This window comes from Myotis myotis, unplaced genomic scaffold (assembly GCF_014108235.1).
Source record: "Myotis myotis isolate mMyoMyo1 unplaced genomic scaffold, mMyoMyo1.p scaffold_m19_p_3, whole genome shotgun sequence".
NCBI classification, from domain to species: domain Eukaryota; kingdom Metazoa; phylum Chordata; class Mammalia; order Chiroptera; family Vespertilionidae; genus Myotis; species Myotis myotis.
This window is the reverse complement of record NW_023416335.1, coordinates 110,515,440-110,537,598: the sequence shown is the minus strand read 5'-3', so window position 1 is coordinate 110,537,598 and position 22,159 is coordinate 110,515,440. Positions and strand designations below refer to the sequence as shown.

Sequence of the window (22,159 nt, the reverse complement as noted above, 5' to 3'; positions counted from 1 at the left end):
CAGCCGGCATGGCTCAGTAGTTGAGAGTCTGTAAACCAGTCAGGGCACATTCCCGAATTGTGGACTCTATCCCCACTGTGGCTTGTGCAGGAGGCAGCCAATCAATTACTGTCTCATATTGATGTTTCTATCTCTCTCTCCTGCTTCCTTCCTCTCTGAAATCAATAAAAATATATTTTTTTAAAAACTGATATAACCCTTGTAAACATTTATGCACCCAACACAAGAGCACCTGAGTATATGAAGGAAATAATAGTGGATAGAGAAGATGTCGATAGAAATATGCTCATAATAGGGGACTTTTTAACACCCCACTGAAATCACTGGATAATGTTCCAAAATGAAAATCAAAAGGGTACAGCAGCCTTAAATGACACATAACAACAGATCAATTTGCACTTTACTTTAGCCAAAAAGCCAAGAAGCAATGAAACCAGATGAATTTAACTGATAGTTTTAGAGCATGTCACGACAGAGCAGCAAAATGAACTTTTTTTTCAAGTGCACATGGAACATTTTCTAGGATAAACCAACCACATGTGAGGTCACAAAATAAATCAATAGATTTAAGAAGATTGAAATCATTTTCAAGCATCTTCGCTGACTACAATGATATGAAACTATGAATCAATTAAATGGTAAAAACAGACCAAGTAGATATGGCTCAGTTGTTTGAGCATCATCCCATGCAGTAAGAGGTCACAGATTCAATTACTGGTCAGGGCACATGCCCAGCTTCCAGGCTCAATCCCCAGGGGAGAGCGTGGAGGAGGCAGTTGTCTGATGTTTCTCTCCCTCTCCCTTCCTTGCTCTTTAAAAAAAAAATAGAAAATATATTAAAAAATCAGTAAAAAAATTTTTTTAATTATAAATTAAAAAAACAACTGAAAAACACACAAACACATGGTGACTAAATGATATTCTACTAAACAATAAATGTGTTAACAATGAGATCAAGGAAGAAATCAAAACACACCTTAAGACAAATTAAAATGAAAACACAACAATCCCAAATCTAAGGGACACAGCAAAAGCAGTACCTAGAGTAAAATTCAGACAATACAGGCCTACCACAAGAAAAATCTAACCTTACACCAAAAGGAACAAGTAGAAGAAAGGAAATAATAAAGGTGACAGAAGAATAAACAAAATGGAGCCTTTAAAAAATCATAAAAGTTCAATAAAACCAAGAGCTGGTTCTGTAAAAGATAAACAGGATGGATAAAACTTTAACAATAATTCATCAAGAACAAAAGAGATAGGACACACATAAATAAACCAAAAATGAAAGACAGTAAGTGACAACAGACAACGAAAATACAAAGGATTATATGAACTACTATATGTCAACAAGTTACACCATCTGAAAGAAATGAGTAATTTCCTAGAAACACACAATCTTCAACAAAAAGAAAATCTGAACAGACCAATACCAACCAACGAAATAAATGTAGTAGTACAAAAACTCGAAACAAACACCAGTCCTGAACCAGATGGTTTCACAGTTTAATTTACCAAAGATTCAAAAAAGAATGACACCCATCCTGAATATATTCCAAAAACTAAATCCTTGGCTGGCATGCTCAGTGGGTTGGAGTGTCATCATGTACACCAAAAGGTTGCAGGTTCAATTTCCTGCTGGGGAATGTACAGGAGTGAGACAACCCATCAATGTTTATCTCCCACACTGATGTTTCTCTCTTTTACTCTTTTCTCTCCATCTCCATCTCTCTAAAAATCTATACCAAAAAAATCCTCTCATGAGGCTAAAAGAAAATTCAAGAGGATGGAAGACTCCCACTCATTGTACCATTCCATCATTATACTGATTACAAAACCAAACAAAAACACTACAAAAAAAAGGAAATGAAAGGCAAATATGCATAATGAACATAGATACAGAAAACTTCAACAAAATATTTGCAAACAAAATTCAGCAATATATTAAAAAGATCATACACCATGAACAAGAGAAATTTATTGCTGTTATCATGGTTTGTACAATCTCCACAAGTCAATTCATGTCACACACCACATAAACACAATTAAATATAAAAAGCATATGGCCCTAGCTAGTTTGGCTCAGTGGATAGAGCATCAGCCTGCGGACTCAAGGATTCTGGATTCGATTCCAGTCGAAGGCATATGCCCCGGTTGCAGGCTCGATCCCCAGTAGGGCGCATGCAGGAGGCAGCCGATCAATGATTCTCTCTCATCATTGATGTTTCTCTATCTCCCTCTCCCTTCCTCTCTGAAATCAATAAAAATATTTTTTAATTAAATCTTTATTGTTCAGATTATTACATTTGTTCCTCTTTCTTCCCCCCCATAACTTCCCTCCTCCCAGTTCCCGCCCCACACTCCGCCCTCACTCCCCACCCACTGTCCTCATCCATAGGTGCACGATATTTGTCCAGTCTCTTCCCGCATCTCCCACACCCTTTTCCCCCCAAGAATAGTCAGTCCATTCCTTTCTATGTCCCTGATTCTATTATGATCACCAGATTATTTATTCACTTGATTCTTAGATTCACTTGTTGATAGATGCATGTTTGTTGTTCATAATTTGTATCTTTACCTTTTTCTTCTTCTTCCTCTTCTTAAAGGATACCTTTCAGCATTTCATATAATCCTGGTTTGGTGGTGATGAACTCCTTTAGCTTTTCCTTATCTGTGAAGCTCTTTATCTGACCTTCAGTTCTGAATGAAAGCTTTGCTGGATAAAGTAATCTTGGTTGTAGGTTCTTGGCATTCATCACTTTGAATATTTCTTGCCACTCCCTTCTGGCCTGCAAAGTTTCTGTTGAGAAATCAGCTGACAGTCGTATGGGTACTCCCTTGTAGGTAACTGAGTTTCTTTCTCTTGCTGCTTTTAAGATTCTCTCTTTGTCTTTTGCTCTTGGCATTTTAATTATGATGTGTCTTGGTGTGGTCCTCTTTGGATTCCTTTTGTTTGGGGTTCTCTGCGCTTCCTGGACCTGTAAGTCTATTTCTTTCACCAGGTGGGGGAAGTTTTCTGTCATTATTTCTTCAAATAGGTTTTCAATATCTTGCTCTCTCTCATCTTCTGGCACCCCATAATTCTGATGTTGGTACGCTTGAAGCTGTCCCAGAGGCTCCTTACACTATCTTCATATATTCGGATTCTTTTTTCATTTTGCTTTTCTGGTTGGGTGTTTTTTGCTTCTTCGCATTTCGAATCTTTGCCTTGATTCTTGCGCTCCTCTGGTCTGTTGTTGGGAGTCTGTATAGTATTCGTTATTTCAGTCCGTGTATGCTTAATTTCTAGTTGGTTCTTTATCCTAACATCGAGGGTCTCATTAGATTTCTTGAGGATCTCACTACATTTATCGGCGGCTTCTAGACAGTTCTTAAGAGACCTTAAAAGTGTGGTTCTGAACTCAATATCCTCCATTGACAGTTTTGTCCTGTTTCTTTGTCTCCGCATTTTTTATGCTTTCTTGGTGAACCCCCTAGTGGTCTTTGTGCGCAGTCTTGTTGTAGTTAAGCCTTGATTGTTGTCGGCAATAGTGGGGGTGATTTGACCTCCAGGCTAACTGGCTATGAGAGTCAGCTATGTCTGCAGTGGGAGAGCTTCTGTGCTGGATCTCTAGGGCGGTGCTAATCTAGCGTTTGCCTGAGGCTATCCGGCAAATGGCTCTGCGCAGGGCTTGGGCGGGGCGGAGCGAGCAGTTATGGCTGCTCTCATTTCCATCCCTAGGGGCTCTGCCTCACAGAGTCCCAGCAACCGCTGCAAACCTCAGAGAGAAAGCTGCCTTCGATTTCCGACCGAAGCCAGACAGTCCCGCTTCTCCCGTTTGAGTCTGGGTCCCTAGAGACTCGCCGGGATCTGGAGCTCAGAGTCTGCGACTCCCTCCCGATTGAAAACAACAACCGCGCCCTCCGCCGCCAGCCCGCTCCGCGTGCACTCCGCACCTGAGTATTTCACTTCAGCACTGCGCCTCCTCTGAGTCTGGGTATGATATTCTCTTTCCTCCTAGTTGTAGAGTTTCCACTCAGCCAGCCTTCCTGTGGTTCTGGATGATGTCCGTTCCGTCTTTTAGTTGTTTTTTGAAGTGGTTGTTCGAGGCAGCAATCTCCGGCGTTAACCTATGCCGCCATCTTGGTTTCTCCCAATAAAAATATTTTTTTAAAAGATAAAAAGCATATGGTCATATCAATAGATGCAGAAAAAGCATCTGATAAAACAAGCACCCACTTATGATGAAAACTCTCAGCAAAGTTGGAACATACCTCAACATAATAAAAGCCGTATCACAAACTCACAGCCAATATCATAGTGAATGGGGAAAAACTAAGAGTTTCCATTAAGATCAAGAACAAGACAAGGATGTCTGCTTTTACCACTCTTTTTTTTTTTTTAATATATTTTATTGATTTTTTACAGAGAGGAAGGGAGAGAGATAGAGAGTTAGAAACATCGATGGGAGAGAAACATCGATCAGCCGCCTCCTGCACATCTCCCACTGGGGATGTGCCCGCAGCCCAGGTACATGCCCTTGACCGGAATCGAACCTGGGACCCCTCAGTCCGCAGGCCGACGCTCCATCCACTGAGCCAAACCGGTTTCGGCCGCTTTTACCACTCTTATTCAGTATAGTACTATACAGCAAACAGACAAGAAAAATGAATAAAAGGCATACAAATTGGAATGGAGGAAGTAAAATTTTCTTTATTTGCAGATGACATAATGCTGTATATAGAGAACACTAATGATTCCACCAAAAAAAAACTTTTAGTACAGATAAATGAATGCAATAATTTGGCAAGATATAAAATAAATATTCAGAAACCAGCTGCATTTTTATACACCAATAATGAACTATCACAAAAGGAAACTAACATAACAATCTGATTTACAATTACAATAAAAAATAACTAGGAATAAATAATTTTAACCAAGGAGGCAAAAGACCTGACCTCAGAAAATTAAAAGACACTGAAAAAAAAAATAAAGAAACCGAAGCCGGCGGGTTTAGGTCAGTGACTGAGTGTCAACCTATAAATCAGGAGGTCATGGTTCAAATCCCAATAAGGGCACATGCCTGGGTTTCCGGATCAATCCCCCCTGGGGTCATACAGAAGTTAGCCAATCAATGATTCTCTGTTATCATTAATTACAGGTCCGGTGCATAAAATTCTGAATGGTGCAGTCCCTAGGCCTGGCCAGCGATCAAATAGCTAGCGTCTGGCATGGAAGGGCAGATCCCAGCTGACCTCTGGGTCCTGAGCAGCACCTGGGTCCCCGGGCCCCCACGCGCTCCCCCTCTGCCTGAGTCATGGCACCCAAGTCCCCACACGAAGACACAGTGAGTGCAGCCAGATGTCATGGGCCAAGGCACAGCGTGGGCCTGTGCACTGCCCAAGCGCCGCATGGAAGCCGGGTGGGCAGTGCGCTCTCTCCAGGCCGGCCTTGCAAACCGGCTCCTACACAAACCCACTGGGAGCCCAACCAGCCCCTGTGGTCCCAGCAGCTGCAGACCGACTCACCCGGAAGAGGCCATGCGGGTACGGGGCGGCCTCCTCACCGGCCTCTGGCACCTGAGCACAAAGGCTTCCCCAGCGTGTGAGCCCTGGTGTCCCAAAGGAGGGTAGCAGGGGTAGTGAAAGTGAGCTCGGCAGACACCCCACATTCTCACCCCACCTCTGTCCCCATCACCCCATCCCCAGGCAGCTGGCAAGAGGTCTCAGCCCCCTGCCCAGGTGCCACGGGAGGTTGGTCACCACCACCCACCCCCAGTCCCAGCCCGAAGCCCAGCCCCAATCAGGCAATCAGGGCCTGCCAGATGCTCTTCGCCATCTGCGGGATAATCGGCAGGGCGAGCCGGCCCCCATTAGCACCCACCTTGGCCTGGCACCGCCTGCTCACCTGCCCTACCATCCGCCAAGGTCCCACTCTCGTTGGGGCACATTGGGACCAGCAGCGCCTCCACTGCCTCCCGCAGCAAGCGCCACACTGCCGATGCCTGCCTTGTTCCAGGACACCCCCTGGTGGTCAGCACATGTCACAGCAAGTGGTCGAACTCCCAGTTGAGGGGACAATTTGCATATTAGGCTTTTGTTATATAGGATATTTCTAAATCTCTATCCAACTCCCTTCTTCTCTGACATCAATAAAAATTTATTTTAGGGCCGACGACTGAGCCCCACTCTAAGGGCTGTGTACAGAGTGCAGATGTTTATTTAAAATAAAGTTCTACTTATCCCTTGTGGAAAAGAAAATGTATTTTAGACAATATTGAATAGTGGCAGAATAAGTGGAAGCTACACTGACTCTTTCCCAGGACCAAACTGAACTGAAGGCTAGCTGGAAAGAACCCTGAAAAATGAAGGCTAACTGGAAAAAACCCTCATAACCAAAAACGGGAAATGAAGACTGAACAGAGACTGGCAGGAAGTGCAGAGTCTCGAAAGGGTGGCCGGACTCCCAGACAGCAGCTGAAGGTCTAGAGCAGTGGTTCTCAACCTTCCTAATGCCGCGACCCTTTAATACAGTTCCTCATGTTGTGGTGACCCCCAACCATAAAATTATTTTCGTTGCTACTTCATAACTGTAATTTTGCTACTGTTATGAGTTGTAATGTAAATATCTGATATGCAAGATGTATTTAGGCGACCCCTGTGAAAGGGTCGTTCGACCCCCAAAGGGGTCACAACCCACAGGTTGAGAACCGCTGATATAAAGAGATATATCAGCTGAGGGGCATTGCCACAGAGAAATCTGGGGTCTAAACCCCAAGCTGGCCTCCCCAACACACAGAACCAGAACAAAGGTACCTACATGAGACCTGGCTGAGAAAAGCAACAGGAATGATGTCTGCCAGTGAGAGACAACTGGAAATGCAGGCATCCTCTTAAAGGGCCAATGCATAAAATTTCCTGTGCAGCCATTCACTTTGGGCTCCACCGCAAAGGGAGGGCAGAGTGGACTAAAGCTGTGTAAAGAGAGTCCAGGGTTGGGGGCTCTAGAGTTAGAGCTCAGAAGGCAGACACCCGGGTTTCCTGTGATAAGTCATTCCCTTGAGTTGCGGAAGACATCTTTCTCAGGCAGACCTTTGCTATCCCAGGTGGTTTTGGCCTGTAGGAAAGGCAATCGCAACACCCTGTTGGAAGAACTCTTGCCCCAATCTGAGGTCTATAGACTAAGGCGAATCAAAACTTATAACAATCAGATGTAGGCAGAGGTGGATCTCTGAAGGCTTTGAGTCTTTGCCTGACCTCCTTCTGGGCCTGAATGGATCCAGAAAAAGAAGATGCTGGTGCACATCTTGGTCCTTTCCAAAGGCATCAAGCCAAGGCAGAGGGAGCCACAAGCTGTGAATTACTGATAGCCCCAAACAAGGTAGGCAGAGCTAATCAGAAAGTGTCTGACATTACCCTGCACTAGAAATTATAAGTCGTAGCAGATCTATCTAACACATAGACACCCAAAATGGGGAGCCAAAGAAAAAAAACCCAAATGAAAATAAGAGAATTCTCCAAAAGAGATAAATGAAATGAAGAAATTAATCTGATTTAGAGTTCAGACAATAATGGTAAAGATATTAAACAGCATAAGAGATCAATAACTATGAAAACAGAACAGTCGGAAATAAAGAATGATATAGCACTAATAAACAACACATTGGAAGGAATACACAGCAGATAAGGGGAAAGCTAAGGATTGAATCAGTGAATTGAAAGACAGGGTTGAAAAAAAATCACTCAATCAGAGAACCAAAAGGAAAAAACAATTAAAAAACAGGAGGACAGTGTAAGGTAGTTGTGGGGAAACCTAAAACATAACAATACTCACATAACAGGGGAGCCAAAAAGGGAAGAAACAGAGCAAGAGAAGGTGTTTGAAGAAATAATGGCAGAAAACTTCCCTAACCTGGTGAAGGAGAGTCACACAAGTTCAGGAAGCACAGAGAGTCCCTAGCAAGAAGAATCAAAATAGGCCCATGCTCAGAAACATCATAATTAAAATTCCAACCATCATACTCAATGGGCAAAATCTAAAACCATTTCCCCTAACAGCAGGAATAAGACAGGGATGTCCTCTTTCACAACTCTTATTCAACACAGTACTGGAAGTCCTAGCCACAGCAATCAGACAACAAGAAGATATAAAAGGCATCATTATTGGAAAGGAGGAAGTAAAACTCTCATTATTCGCAGGTGACATGATATTGTACAAAGAAACCCTTAAAGACTCCACCAAAAAACTACTAGATTTAATGAAAGAATTTGGCAATGTAGCAGGATACAAAATCAACACCCCAAAATTGATAGAGTTTTTATACACCAATAATAAATTCTCAGAAAGAGAAACTAAACAAGCAATCCCAGTGACCATTGCAACAAAAAAAAATTAAAATACTTAGGAATAAACTTACCCAGGAGGCAAAAGATCTTCAGTCAGAAAATTACAGGACGTAGGAAAAAAGAGACAGAAGAAGATATAAACTCGTGGAGGAATAGACCATATTCATGTATTGGCAGAATTAATATCATTAAAATGTCCATACTACCCAAGGCAATCTATAGATTCAATACAATCCCTATTAAAGTAACAACAGTATATTTCACAGATCTAGAACAAATACTCCAAAAATTTATATGGAACCAAAAAAGACCCCAAATAGCTACAGCAATCTTGAGAAAGAAGAACAAAGTTGGAGGAATCACAATACCAGATTTCAAGTTATACTAGTACTACAAAGCCACTATAATCAAAATAGCCTTGTACTGGAACAAGAACAGGCATATAGATCAATGGAACAGAACAGAGAACCCAGAAATCGATCCAAAACATTATACTTGATAAATATTTGACAAAGGATGCAAGAGCATACCATGGAGTCAAGACATTCTCCTTAATAAAGTATGTTGGGAAAAGTAGACAGATGCATGCAAAAAAAAAAGGAAACTAGACCACAAACTTACACCATACACAAGAATAAACTCAATATGGATTAAAGACTTAAATGTAAGTCATGAAACCATAAAAATCCTAGAAGAAACCATCGGCAGCAAAATCTCAGACATCTCTCATTGCAATATGTATACAGATACATCTCCTAGGGCAGTGGTCGGCAAGCTCATTAATCAACAGAGCCAAATATCAACAGTACGACGATTGAAATTTCTTTTGAGAGCCAAATTTTTTAAACTTAAATTATATAGGTAGGTACATTGTTATTAACTTAATTAGGGTACTCCTAAGGCTTAGGAAGAGCCACACTTAAGGGGCCAAAGAGCCGCGTGTGGCTCGCGAGCCGCAGTTTGCCGACCACGGTCCTAGGGCAATGAAAACTAAGGAGAAAATAAACAAATGGGACTACATCAAAATAAAAAGCTTCCACACAGCAAAAGAAACCATCAACAAAACGAAGAGAGCCCACTGCTGGGAGAACATATTTCGCAATGATACACCTAATAAATGTCAATCCAAAATATATAAGGAACTCATACAAGTTAATAAAAGGGAAGCAAACAATCCAATTAAAAAATGGGCAAAGGACCTAAATAGACACTTCTCCAAAGAGCACATACAGATGGCCAAGACGTATGAAAAAATGCTTAAAGTCACTGATCATCAGAGAGAAGCCAATTCAAACGACAATGAGGTATCACCTCACACTGTCAGAATGGCTATCATCAACAAATCAACAAATGACAAGTGCTGGTGAGGATGTGGAGAAAAGGGAACCCTAGTACACTGCTGGTGGGAATGCAGACTGGTTCAGCCATTATGGAAAATAGTATGAGTGTCCTCAAAAAATTAAATATGAAACTGCCATTTGACCCAGAGATCCCACTTCTAGGAATATATTCCTAAGAAACCCAAAACACCAATCTGAAAGAATGTATGCACCCCTATGTTCATAGCAGCACAATTTACAATAGCTAAGATCTGGAAACAGCCCCAAGTGCCCATCAGGAGATGAGTGGATAAAAAAGCTATGGTACATTTCTACTATGGAATACTATGCAGCAGTAAAAAGAAGAATCTCTTACGCTTTGAGACAGCATGGAGGGACCTAGAGAGTATCGTGCTAGGTGAAATAACCCAGTAAGAGAAAGACAAGTATCACATGATCTCACTTATATGTGGAACATAAGTAACAAAATAAACCGATGAATGGAGTGGATCCAGAGACATGGAAGAATGGAAAAGAGTGCAGAATCTTGGAAGGCAGGGGAGGGTGGGAGGATGGGAAGTAATCAACCAAGGACCTTATATGCATACTATTGGCCCGGTGCACGGATTTGTGCACCTGTGGGGTCCCTCGGACTGGCCTGTGCCCTCTCAGGGGACGCCTCAGGGGATGTTGTAGAGCCAGTTTCGGGCCGATCGCCGCAGGCCACAGCGAGGGACCTGGGCCTCTAGTATGTATGTAAGATCTTCGGTTAATCTCTTACTGCCCTACCCCCTCCCTTCTTCCCTCTGAGATTCATCAGTCTGTTCCAAGTTTCTAAGCCTATGGTTTCCGCTCCTGCATTGAGCATCTGGCCCTGATGGTCAGTGCACACCATGGCTACCAACCAGTCGGCCAGTCAACTCCCATGCTTATCTTCTATATATATGTAGAAAATAAGTATGGCCTATGGACACAGACAAGGGGGCGGTGAGGGCCTGGCACAGGGGTAGGGGCGGGCTAGAGGGAGTCAATGGGGGGAAAAAAACGGGTCATGTAATACTTTCAACACTAAACAATTATTAAATAAATAAATCTTTAACCTAAGAAAAGAATCTCAATTATTAAAATCAGAATGAAAATAGGACATCACGCCCTAGCTGGTTTGGCTCAGCGGATAGAGCATCAGCCTGCGGACTGAAGGGTCCCAGGTTCAATTCCGGTCAAGGGCATGTACCTTGGTTGCAGGCACATCCCCAGTAGGGAGTGTGCAAGAGGCAGCTGATTGATGTTTCTAACTCTATCCCTCTCCCTTCCTCTCTGTAAAAAATCGATAAAATGTATTTAAAAAAAAAAAAAGAAAAAGAAAATAGGACATCACTATCAATTTTACAGCAATAAACAAAATCATAAGGAAATACAGAAAGTAACTGTATGCCAACAAATTGGATAACCATAATAATATTCAAACTCCTAGACATATACAAACTACAAAAACTTAGTAAGAAATACAGAATCTGTTTAGAACTGTAACAAGTAAGAAGATTACACCAGTCATCAAAAATTTCCCAGCAGCCCTGTTTATTGTGGGTCAGTTGGTTGAGCATCTTCCCGTGCACCGAAAGATCACCGGTCAGATTCCTGGTCAGGGCATATACCCAGGTTATGGGTTCGATTCTGGTCAGAGCACATGTGGAATGCAACCAATTGATGTTTTTCTCTCTCTCTCTAAAATCAATTTAAAAAAAAAAAAAATCTTTGAGGAAAAAAATCTCCCAGCAAAGAAAGGCCCAGGAACAGATGGCTTCACTGATACATGCTACCAAATATTTAAAAAAGAATTCACACTGATCCTCTCAAATTGTTTCCAAAAAAACTGGAAAGGAATGAACACTTCCTAACTCATTCTATGGGACCAGCATTAGCCTGATACCAAATTCAGATGAAGACATTACAAGAAAACTACAGGCCAATATTACTCATGAATATAGATGTAAAGATCCTCAACTAAAGTAGCTAATCAAATTCAGAAGCATAGTAAGATTATATATTGACTAAGTGGGATTTATCCCAGAATGCTATGACAGTTCAATATAAGGAAATCAAAGTAATGGACTAAAGGGGGAAAAACACCTGGTCATCTAAATGGGAAGGGGGCAGGGACCGTCTGACAAATACTTTCATGATAAAAACAATAAACTAGGAGGAAAAGACAATTTCTGCAACATGATAAAGGTCACACATGGAAAAACCCACAGCTAACATCATACTCAGTGGTGAAAACCAAAAGCTTTTCCTCTAAGATTAAGAACAAGGCACAGATGCCTACTTTCACCACTCTAACTCAACACAGTACTGGGAGTCCCTGCCAGATTAATTAGGTAAAAAGGAAAGACTAAAAGGCATCCAAATGAGAGAAGAAAATAAAATTATCTCTGCAGATGACATAATCTTATATGTAGAAAACATACAAAGTTTCAGAATATATAAACATGCAAAAAATCCAGCCAAGCCCATGTGACTCAGTGTTTGAATGTTCATCTATGAACCAGGAGGTCATGAAGTTCGATTGCCAGTCAGGGCACATGCCTGGGTTGCAGGCTTGATCCCCAGTAGGGGTTGTGCAAGAGGCTATGCAGGAGGCAACCGATCGACTGATTCTCTCTTATCATTGATGTTTCTCTCTCTCTCTCCCTCCCTCTCCTTTCCTCTCTGAAATCAATAAAAACATTTTTAAAATTTTTTTAAATACAAAAATCAGTTGCATTTCTATACACTAATGAACAATTCAAAAAAATTAAAACTCATTTATAATAACATTTAAAAGAATGCATAAAAATAAATTAAACCAAAAGGTTGAAACACTTGCACAATGAAAACTATAAAACACTGCTGAAAGAAGTTAAAAATACAAATAAATGGAAAGAAATCCATGTTCATGGATTACAAGATAAACATTGTTAAAATGACAATACTACCAATATACCAAACTACAGATTCAATGCAATCCTTATCAAGATCCAAAGCATGTTTTGGCAGAGTGGATATCTCATCCTGAAATCCATATGAAATGTCAAGGGACAAAAATCTTGAAAAAGTGAACAAAGCTAGAGGGGGGTCTCACAATTCCTGATTTCAAAACTTTCTACAAAGCTACAACAAATCAAAATACCATGATACTGGCATAAAGACAGATATACAGATGAATGGCATGGAATACAAAGCCCAGAAACGCATCCTAAGATATTTGGTCAAACAATTTAATAAGGGTGCTAAGACCATAAATGAGTAAAAGTCAATCGTCACAACAAAAGATTTCAGTACATCCCTTACCTTACACCACATACAAAAATTAACTCAAAGTAGATCAAAGACTTACATTTAAGAGCTTAAACCATATATATATATATATATATATATATATATATATATATATATATACATACATACACACACACACATACACACACACACACACACACACACACAATCTTTTAACAGAAAACATAGCGAGGAAGTGCCATGACATTGGATTTGGCAATGATTTCTTGGATATGGCATCAAAAGCATAGGCAACAAAAGAAAAATTAGATAAACTAGAAAACAAAATTTAAAATTTTGAGCCAAGGTAGTCAAATTGTTGCCTTGGCTTGACTCTTCCCAACCTGCTAGCAGGATGGCCCACAAGCAAATCTACTACTTGGACAAACAGTTCAACTAGCACTACAAGTGGCATGTCATGTTACCCAGAGAACTTTCCAAACAAGTACCCAAAACCATTCTGATGTCAGAAGAGGAGTGGAGGAGACTTGGTGTCCACCAGAGTCCAGGCTGGGTTCATTACATGATTCCTGAGCCAGAACCACATATTCTTCTCTTTAGATGACCTCTTCCAAAAAATCAAGAAAAATGAAATATAACTAGGAATCGTCAGTTAAATCTTTTCAAATTTAATGTATATGTGTATATAAGGTAGTGTTCCCTGAATAGTTGAAAAATGTACAAATCACTCATTCATACCTGTGCATGAGCTGAATTCTTCACGGCAACAGAGCTCAGTTAAATGTAACTACAATATGTTACTGTAAGGTGTTTAAGATAAAATTTCTTCTAATTACTTTTTCTTTTAATATAAGTGCCTGGTTGACTTTAACAGTTACTTTTGTTTAAAAAGTCTGTATGTTGCATTTAAAAAAACTCTTGAGCTGAAAGAAAAATATTGCCAAATAAGAATACTCTACCCAACAAAGTTTTCCTTCAAAATTGAAGAAAATAATTTTCCAGAAAAACAAATGTTTTGTTAAGTTCATCATTAATCCAGCCTTATAAGAAATGTTAAAGAAAGTTGGTTCAACCTGAAAGAAAGGATACTACTAGTTAGTAATAGAAAAACATACAAAAGTACAAAGCTGAAAAAAAATTTTAAGTTTTGTGCAAAGAACACTGTGTCGGAGAATGAAAGACAACTCACAGAATCAGAGAAAATATTAGCAATCATATATCAGATAAGGGATTAATATATCCAGAATATGTAAAGAATTCTTACAATGCAACAACAAAACAAAAATGGGCAAAAAACTTAAACAGATACTTGCCCAACCACAAAGAAAATATAAAAATGACCAATAAGCAGATGAAAAGATGCTCAACATCATTAGTCATTAGGGAAATGCAAATAAAAACCAGGAAATATCTCATATCCATTAGGATGGCTACTATCAAAACAAAAGCAACAAGGTTAGTGTGGAGAAACTGAAAGGTCGATTGGTTGGTTATTTGAAAAAACATGATCCCTTGTGCACTGTGGATGGGGGTGTAAAAAGGTGCAGCAGCCATAGAAAACTGTATGGAAGTTACCCAAAAATTAAAAATTGAATGACCATAAGATCCAGCAATCCCACTTCTGGTTATATATCCAAAGAAATGAAAGCAGGATCTCAAAAAGAATTTTGCACATTTAATGTTCATAGCACCATAACCAAGAGATAAATACAACCAAAATGTCCATGAGCAGATAAATGGGAAAACAAAATGTAGGTATACACATACAATGGAAGGTTATTCAGCCCTAAAAAGAAAAGAAATTCTGACCTATGCTACAATATAGGCGACCTTTGTAAACATTAGGCTAAGTGAAATAAGCCAGACACAAATATTTTATGGTTCCAATTATTTTTTTTAAATATATTTTATTGATTTTTACAGAGAGGAAGGGAGAGGGATAGAAAGTTAGAAACATCGATCAGCTGCCTCCTGCACACCCCCCACTGGGGATGTGCCCACAACCAAGGTACATGCCCTTGGCCAGAATCGAACCGGGGACCCTTGAGTCCACAGGCCGATGCTCTATCCACTGAACCAAACCGGTCAGGGCGGTTCCAATTATTTGAGGTACTTAGGATAGGCAAATTCATAGAGATAAAAAGGTAGACTAGAAGTCACCAGGAGCTGGGGGTAAGAGGTATTGGGCTTTATTGTCTAACTAGACTCCCAGTGCACAAATTCATGCACCAGTGGAGTCCCTTGGTCTGGTTTGCAGCATCAGGCTGAAACTGGCTCTCCGACATCCCCCGAGAGGTCCCAGATTGCAAGAAGGCATAGGCCAGGCTGATGGACCCCACCAGTGCACAATCAGAGCCAGGAAGGGACACGGGAGGATGGCCAGCCGGGAGGGACTGAAGGAGGACTCCAGGGCATGTCCGGCCCGTCTCGCTCATTCCAAGATAACCTACCAGTCGGAGCGTATACCCCCTGATGGTCAGTGCACATCATAGCAACTGGTCAACCAGCCAACTGTCTGCCCCCTCGTGGTCAGTGCACATCATAGTGGGTGGTTAAGCAGCCTTAGCACATCATTAGCATATTATGCTTTGATTGGTTGAACAGACGACTGGACAACTGGACACTTAACATATTAGGCTTGGATGTGAAGGCGATCTGGCTGCGACATCTGTCACCCCATTGATCGCCAGGGTTGATTCGGCTGATCTGGCTGGCTAGGCGGGTGTCCCCCTCCTCCCTCACCGATCCATGTGCGTCCCTCCCGAAGCTGTGCGCTCGGTCGAAGAGGACGACCTTCCCCCCCGAGGAGAGGACCGGTCTTCGGTCAAGGGTATACGAGTAGCTGCGCTCCCCTGCTAGAACCTCCAAACATATTAGGCTTTTATTATATAGGATGGGTAGTTTATTTGGGATGATGAAAAAGTTCTGGAAAATAATGATGATTTTTTATTATACTTAATACCACTGACCTGTACACTTAAAATGGTAAATTTTACATTAGTATATTTTATCAGAACTTTTTTTAAAGAAAAAAAATAGAAGACATCCATATGGGGGGGGGGGGGAATCACAAACATGCACAATGATTAACTATGAAGAAAATATTTGCAAAGCATACCCTAAAAAACTGAAGACAAAGAGGTCCTGGAATCAATGAGATAAAACCAACAATCAAAGAGAATAAAGGGCAAAAAAAGGGAAAACAGTTCCGTAGAAAAAGAGATACAAATGCTCTTAAATGTGTGAAATGTTTAAGAAAAAAGGGCTGCCAATTTTCTCTTACCACATGTACAAGATCAAAAGGTTTAACTGTACTGAGAGTCTCATAGGGCAAACAAGTATGAACTGGTACAACTTTTTTACATATATATATATATATACACACACACACACATATACACATATACGTATATATATATATTTTTTTTTTAATTTCGGAGAGGAAAAGAAAGACAGAAACAGCAATGATGAGAGAGAATCATTGATCAGCTGCCTCCTGCATGCCCTCTACCAAGGATCAAGCCTGCAACCCAGGCATGGGCCCTTCACCGAAATCGAACCTGGGACCCTTCAGTCCACAGGCCGCTGATCTATCCACTGAGCCAAACCAGCTAAGGCTGAACTAGTACAATTTCTATGGAGGGCAACTGAAAAATATTTCTTTGACCAAGCAATTCCACTTCTAGGCATCCTTCTTACAAATATATTATCTAATGTTTTTAAGAACGAAATGGAAAAAGATATACATTATAAAAAGACTGAAACACCCTAAATGTCTCTCAAGAGACAACTGATAAAATAAATGACAATAACGACATACAATGAAATATTATGAAGCCTTGCAAACAATGAGGCAGCTAGCTCTACATGTACTTACAAACTAATAGGGAACAACCTCAACATAAATTAACTGCAAATGAAGGACAGAACAATGGATAAGCTCACACAGAGACATACACACAACATACATACATGTATGCACAGAGTATTTCTAGATAAATATCTAAGAAAATGACAACAGTTATTTGTTTCTAGGGAAGAGAACTGTGTGGATAGATCAGGGGGAAAAGGAAAGAGACTTCCTTCTCACAGTTAAGCCTGTTTTATCTTACTTGGTAATCATATGCATATATACTGGAAGTTGATTAGGGTCTCTACCTTACTGAAGTCTTTCCATCAAGACATAGTATGCATATCTTTCAATTCCAGTTTTCTTGTATGGTCTATGCTATCATTTTACAACTTCCTCCATAAAAATCTTGCATATTTGTTATAGTTATTCCTATTTCTTACAATAGTGAACTGAATTTTCCTATTACATTATAAAATGTTTTACACAGCAAAGGAACACCATATAGCCCTAGCCAGTTTAGCTAAATGGTTAGAGCAGCCGTGGGCAAACTACGTACCGCAGGCCGAATCCGGCCCGTTTGAAATGAATAAAACTAAGAAAAAAAAAGACCGTACCCTTTTATGTAATGATGTTTACTTTGAATTTATATTAGTTCACACAGACTCCATCCATGCTTTTGTTCCGGCCCTCCGGTCCAGTTTAAGAACCCATTGTGGCCCTCGAGTCAAAAAGTTTGCCCAACCCTGGGTTAGAGTGTTGGCCTACAGACTGAAGACTTTTGGGTTTGATTCCTGGTCAAGGGCACATACTTCAATTATGGGCTCACCGAGCCCAGGTCAGGGCAAGTAGGGGGGCAACCAATCAATGTGTCTTTCTCACCTCTCCCTCTCTCTCTCTCTCTCTCTCTCTCTCTTCCTCCCTCCTTCCCCAATCTTCCCTCCTTTCCACCCCCCTCTAAAAATCAATGGAAAAATATCAACTGTGAGAATTTAAAATATATATGTATATATAAAATAAAATGTATGTGGTTATAACATATATAATAATTGATATTCACACTTTAAAAGAACACAAAATTAAATTGACTATTTAATAATATCCAGTGTTGGCGAGAATGTATAGAAATAGTGGAAATGCAGTCAGCATAGTGGTCCAGTAGAAAGCATTATGACAATACCTACTAAAATATACAATATGTATATACTCTGATTCAGCAATTCCTACTCTCAGAATCTCCTCTGGAGAAAACACACATGAACCCAAAAAAACTACTACACAATATATTCTATGCAATATTATCTGTAACAAAAAATTGAAAATAGACTAAACATCTACACTAATAGACAAATATGTAAATTGACCATATTTCCACAACACCCCACAGCCAATCAGGCGGGAATATGCAAATTAGTGGTACAAAGATGGTGGTGGCCACAAAGCCACCTGGAGAGGGCTGGAGGCTTGGGTTGCCCCCAGCAACGGAGGAAGCCAAGCTTCCTGCCCGCCTGAGCCAGCCACAGAAGTAGGGGCCTGTGGGCAGCAGTCATGGAGCAGGCCGGAACAAGGGGGCGACCCAAGCTTCCCGCCCACCCTGACCAGCGGTTGAAGGAGGGGTGGTGGCCACTGAGCCAGCCTGAGCACACGGGAGGCTTGGGTCGCCCGGGCCAGCCACCGAGGGAGGGGCCTGCAAACAGCCCTCGGCCCCTCACCCAGGCTGGCCACACCACCATCAGGGTGGGAGTCCCCACTGGGGGGCGTGGCCAGCCTGAAAACAGCCCTGAACCCCTCACCCAGGCTGGCCATGCCCTCCCAGCAGGGACCCTCACCCCATGAGGGCGTGGCTGGCCTGCAAACGGTCCCAGCCCCTCACCCAGGCTGGCACTGTCCCCAGTAGGGATCCCCACCCAAATGTGGGTGTGGCCAGCCTGCAAACCACCAGAGGCCCCTCGCTCAGGCCACCACACCCCCAAGGTAATCCCCACCCTGATCCGGGACACCCTTCAGGGCAAAGCAGCTGGCCCAACACCTGTGCACCAGGACTCTATCTATAATAAAAGGGTAATATGCTAATTAGACTGGGAGACCTTCCAGGAGACCTTCCGGACGTTCTTCTGGACAAGTCCATTGTGGCAGGCCGAGGTAGAGGTTGTTAGGGGCCAAGAGGGGAGGGCAGTTGTGGATGATCAGGCCAGGATGGGACAGCAGCTGTGGGTGATCAGGCCAGTGGGGAGGCCATTGGAGGTGGTCAGGCCGACAGGAGGGGGTCCAGTTGGGGGCAATCAGGCAGACAGGGGGTGTAGTTGGGAGTGAGCAGGCTGGCAGGGGGGCAGTTGGGGGCAAGCAGGCCGGAAAGGCGGGCAGTTGGGGATGATCAGGCCAGCAATGAGGGCAGTTATGGGTGATCAGGCCGGCAGGGGGGGCAGTTGGGGGTCATAAGGCCGGCAGGGGGGGCAGTTGGGGGTGATCAGGCTTACAGGAGTGGCAGTTGTGGGCGAGCAGGCCAGCAGGGGGAGGGGGCAGTTGGGGACGAGCAGGCCAGCAGGCAAGGTGGTTAGGGGCAATCAGGCAAGCAGGCAGGTGAGCAGTTAGGAGCCAGCCGTCCCGGATTGCGAGCGGGATGTCCGACTGCCAGTTTAGGCCCGATCCCTGAGGGGTCCCAGATTGGAGAGGGTGCAGGCCAGGCTGAGGGACACCCAAGCCCATGCACGAATTTCATGCACCAGGCCACTACTCCTATATAATAAAAGGCTAATATGTAAATAGCCGAATGGTGGAACAACTGAAACAACCAAACAACCAGTAGCTATGATGTGCACTGACCACAAGGGGGTGTGTGTGGAACATGGAGGGCATTGGCCGAGGTGTGATGGTGGAGCAGATGAGTGGAGGCGCCAGTTGCTGTCATCGAGGTGAGCCACTGATAGTTACTGAAAATTCTTTGCTCCTGTGTGCTGCATTCCCATCTGGCACTCACACCGGCTGCCGGCGCCTGGTGCCAGTCCTGATCACTCTGCTCCATCAGTGGGTGAGAGCAGCTGCTGCAGGCCCTGATCACCCCTGAGGGCTTCTACACCTCCCCCTGCTCCTGAAGGACAATTGGGGCAGCAGCCGCTGCTCGTACCCACTGCTGGCGCCAGCCCCAATCATTCCATTCCGTCAGCGGGTTCGAGCGGGGCCGGCGCTATCAGCACATGAGAGCGGCAGCAGCAGGAGCGGAGCTGCCAGCAGACAGGGGCCCGGGGGCCACAGCAGGAGGAGCCAGGCAGGGTCATGGAGGATGGGCCAAGACCCGCCCCTGAGCCTACCACAGCCTTGCGGCCTAGTCCCTTTCAAGGTGCACGAATTCATGCACTGGGCCCCTACTTCAACAATAAAATGTCTAAATTGTGTTACATCCATACCATGAAATGTCACACAACAGTTTAAAAAAAAGGACCTAGATCTTTATGTACTAACTCCAAAAAATATCTAAGACATACAGCTAAGTGAAAAAAGCGGTAGAAAAATACATATAGTATACATATTTTTTAAATGGACACACAAATTTTACTATAAAATTCTTATGGGTACATGATAGTATATCAACATAAAAGGATTTGCAGTAATACATGCTAAATTGATAATACTACTCTCTGGAGAAGTGAAGAAAAGGACCAGGGGACCAGTGAAAGATGACATAACAGATTATTTCCTAGTACTGCATATAGTCTACTTACAAAATTTTCTTAACATATTTGAAACAAGGCTACTAAGGGCTTTAGAAGCTAGGAATCAAGTAATGAACACTCTAAAAAACTACTTAAGGGTTATGATAGAGTCTAAACAAAAATCCCTTTTGGTCTAATAAATAAATAAATAAGCCAATTAATTCATTCAGGTTATCTCTAGGGTGTAGAATTTCTAGGGGTAAGAAATAATCTCTTTTCTCATAGGACCAAAATTTAACACCAAGGTATTTTCAAGTAATTTTAACTTTTTAAAATATATTTTCTATTTATTTCAGAGAGGAAGGGAAGAGAAAAAGAGAGAAATATAAATGATGAGAATAATCAATGGGCTGCCTCCTGCATGCCCCACTCTGAGGATTGAGCCTACAACCCGGGCATGTGCCCTGACCAGGAATGGAATCTTAACACCCTGGTTCATAGACAGATGCTCAACCACTGATCCACGGCAACCAGACTGGAGTTCATTCTTAATTTCTTCTCCTCTCTTCATCTGCAGCCTTGTCATCCATCCCCAAGACTCTATTCTACTTCCAAAATAAATCTTGAAACTGCCCACTTTTATATCTTCTGACACCCCTCTAGCCCTTGCAATTATTATTTTTCTGCTGGATTACTTTTTTAAGATTCCCCAATTACTTTTCCCATGGCTTTCCAGTGTACTAGGTGTACCAGTTAATAATGCGGATTTTTTTCAATAGATGGGAGTTACACATATGTTGATATATATGCGATCTGATATGTATGCTATTTAGTTGTATTGACAGCAAGCTTCAAAACTTCATATGTCAAATTTTCTGAAGGTGTTAACATCACAGATATTTTTATGCTTAAAAATGTCAAATTTCATGCCAAAACAAGAGTATTTGCGAAAGTTTCAATTCATTACTTTATTTTGAAGAAAAAGTTATCATATACTTCGAGAAGCTTATGGTGAACATGCTCCATCTCAAGATCCTGTGAACCCTGACTTAAACACTTTAAAAGTGACGATTTCAATGTGAAAGACAAAGAAGGTACAGGTCAGCCGAAAAAGTTTGAAGACCAACAATTTTAAGCATTATTGGATAAAAATGCATGTCAAACTCAAAAACAACTTGCACAAAGATTAAACGTTGCTCAGCAAACAATATCTGATTGTTTACAAGCAATGGGAAAAATTTTAAAGGAAAATTGTTGCCACATCAATTGAACGAAAAACAAATGGAAAACCAAAAAGTCATCAGTAAAATGTTGCTTCAACGGCACGAAACACAGTCTTTTTTGCGTCTAATTGTGACTGGCGATGAAAAGTGGATTTATTTTGAGAATCCCAAACGCACAAAATCATGGGTTGATCCAGGTCAAGCATCAACATCGACTGCAAGGCCAAATCGCTTCGGAAAGAAGACAATGCTCTGCGTTTGGTGGGATCAGGAAGGTGTGGTGTATTATGAGCTTCTAAAGCCAGTTGAAACCGTTAGTACTGATCGCTACCGACAACAAATAATCAATTTAAACCACGCTTTGATCGTGAAACGACCAGAATGGGCCAGAAGACACAGCAAAGTAATTTTGCTTCATGATAACGCACCATCACACACTTCAAAACCAGTTAAAGACATGTTAAAAGATCTTGCCTGGGAAGTATTAACCCACCTGCTATATTCACCAGA

At 41.9% G+C, this 22,159-nt stretch overlaps 1 protein-coding gene and 1 pseudogene across 10 annotated transcripts in view; one reads left to right on the top strand and one right to left on the bottom strand.

Annotated features, from left to right (window-relative positions):
* The window catches only part of ZMYM2 (zinc finger MYM-type containing 2), a 163,692-nt gene that overhangs the window by 128,044 nt on the left and 13,489 nt on the right, over positions 1-22,159 (bottom strand). The gene's annotated exons all lie outside the window — the stretch shown is intronic.
* On the top strand, positions 13,321-13,557 carry LOC118649558 (annotated as a pseudogene).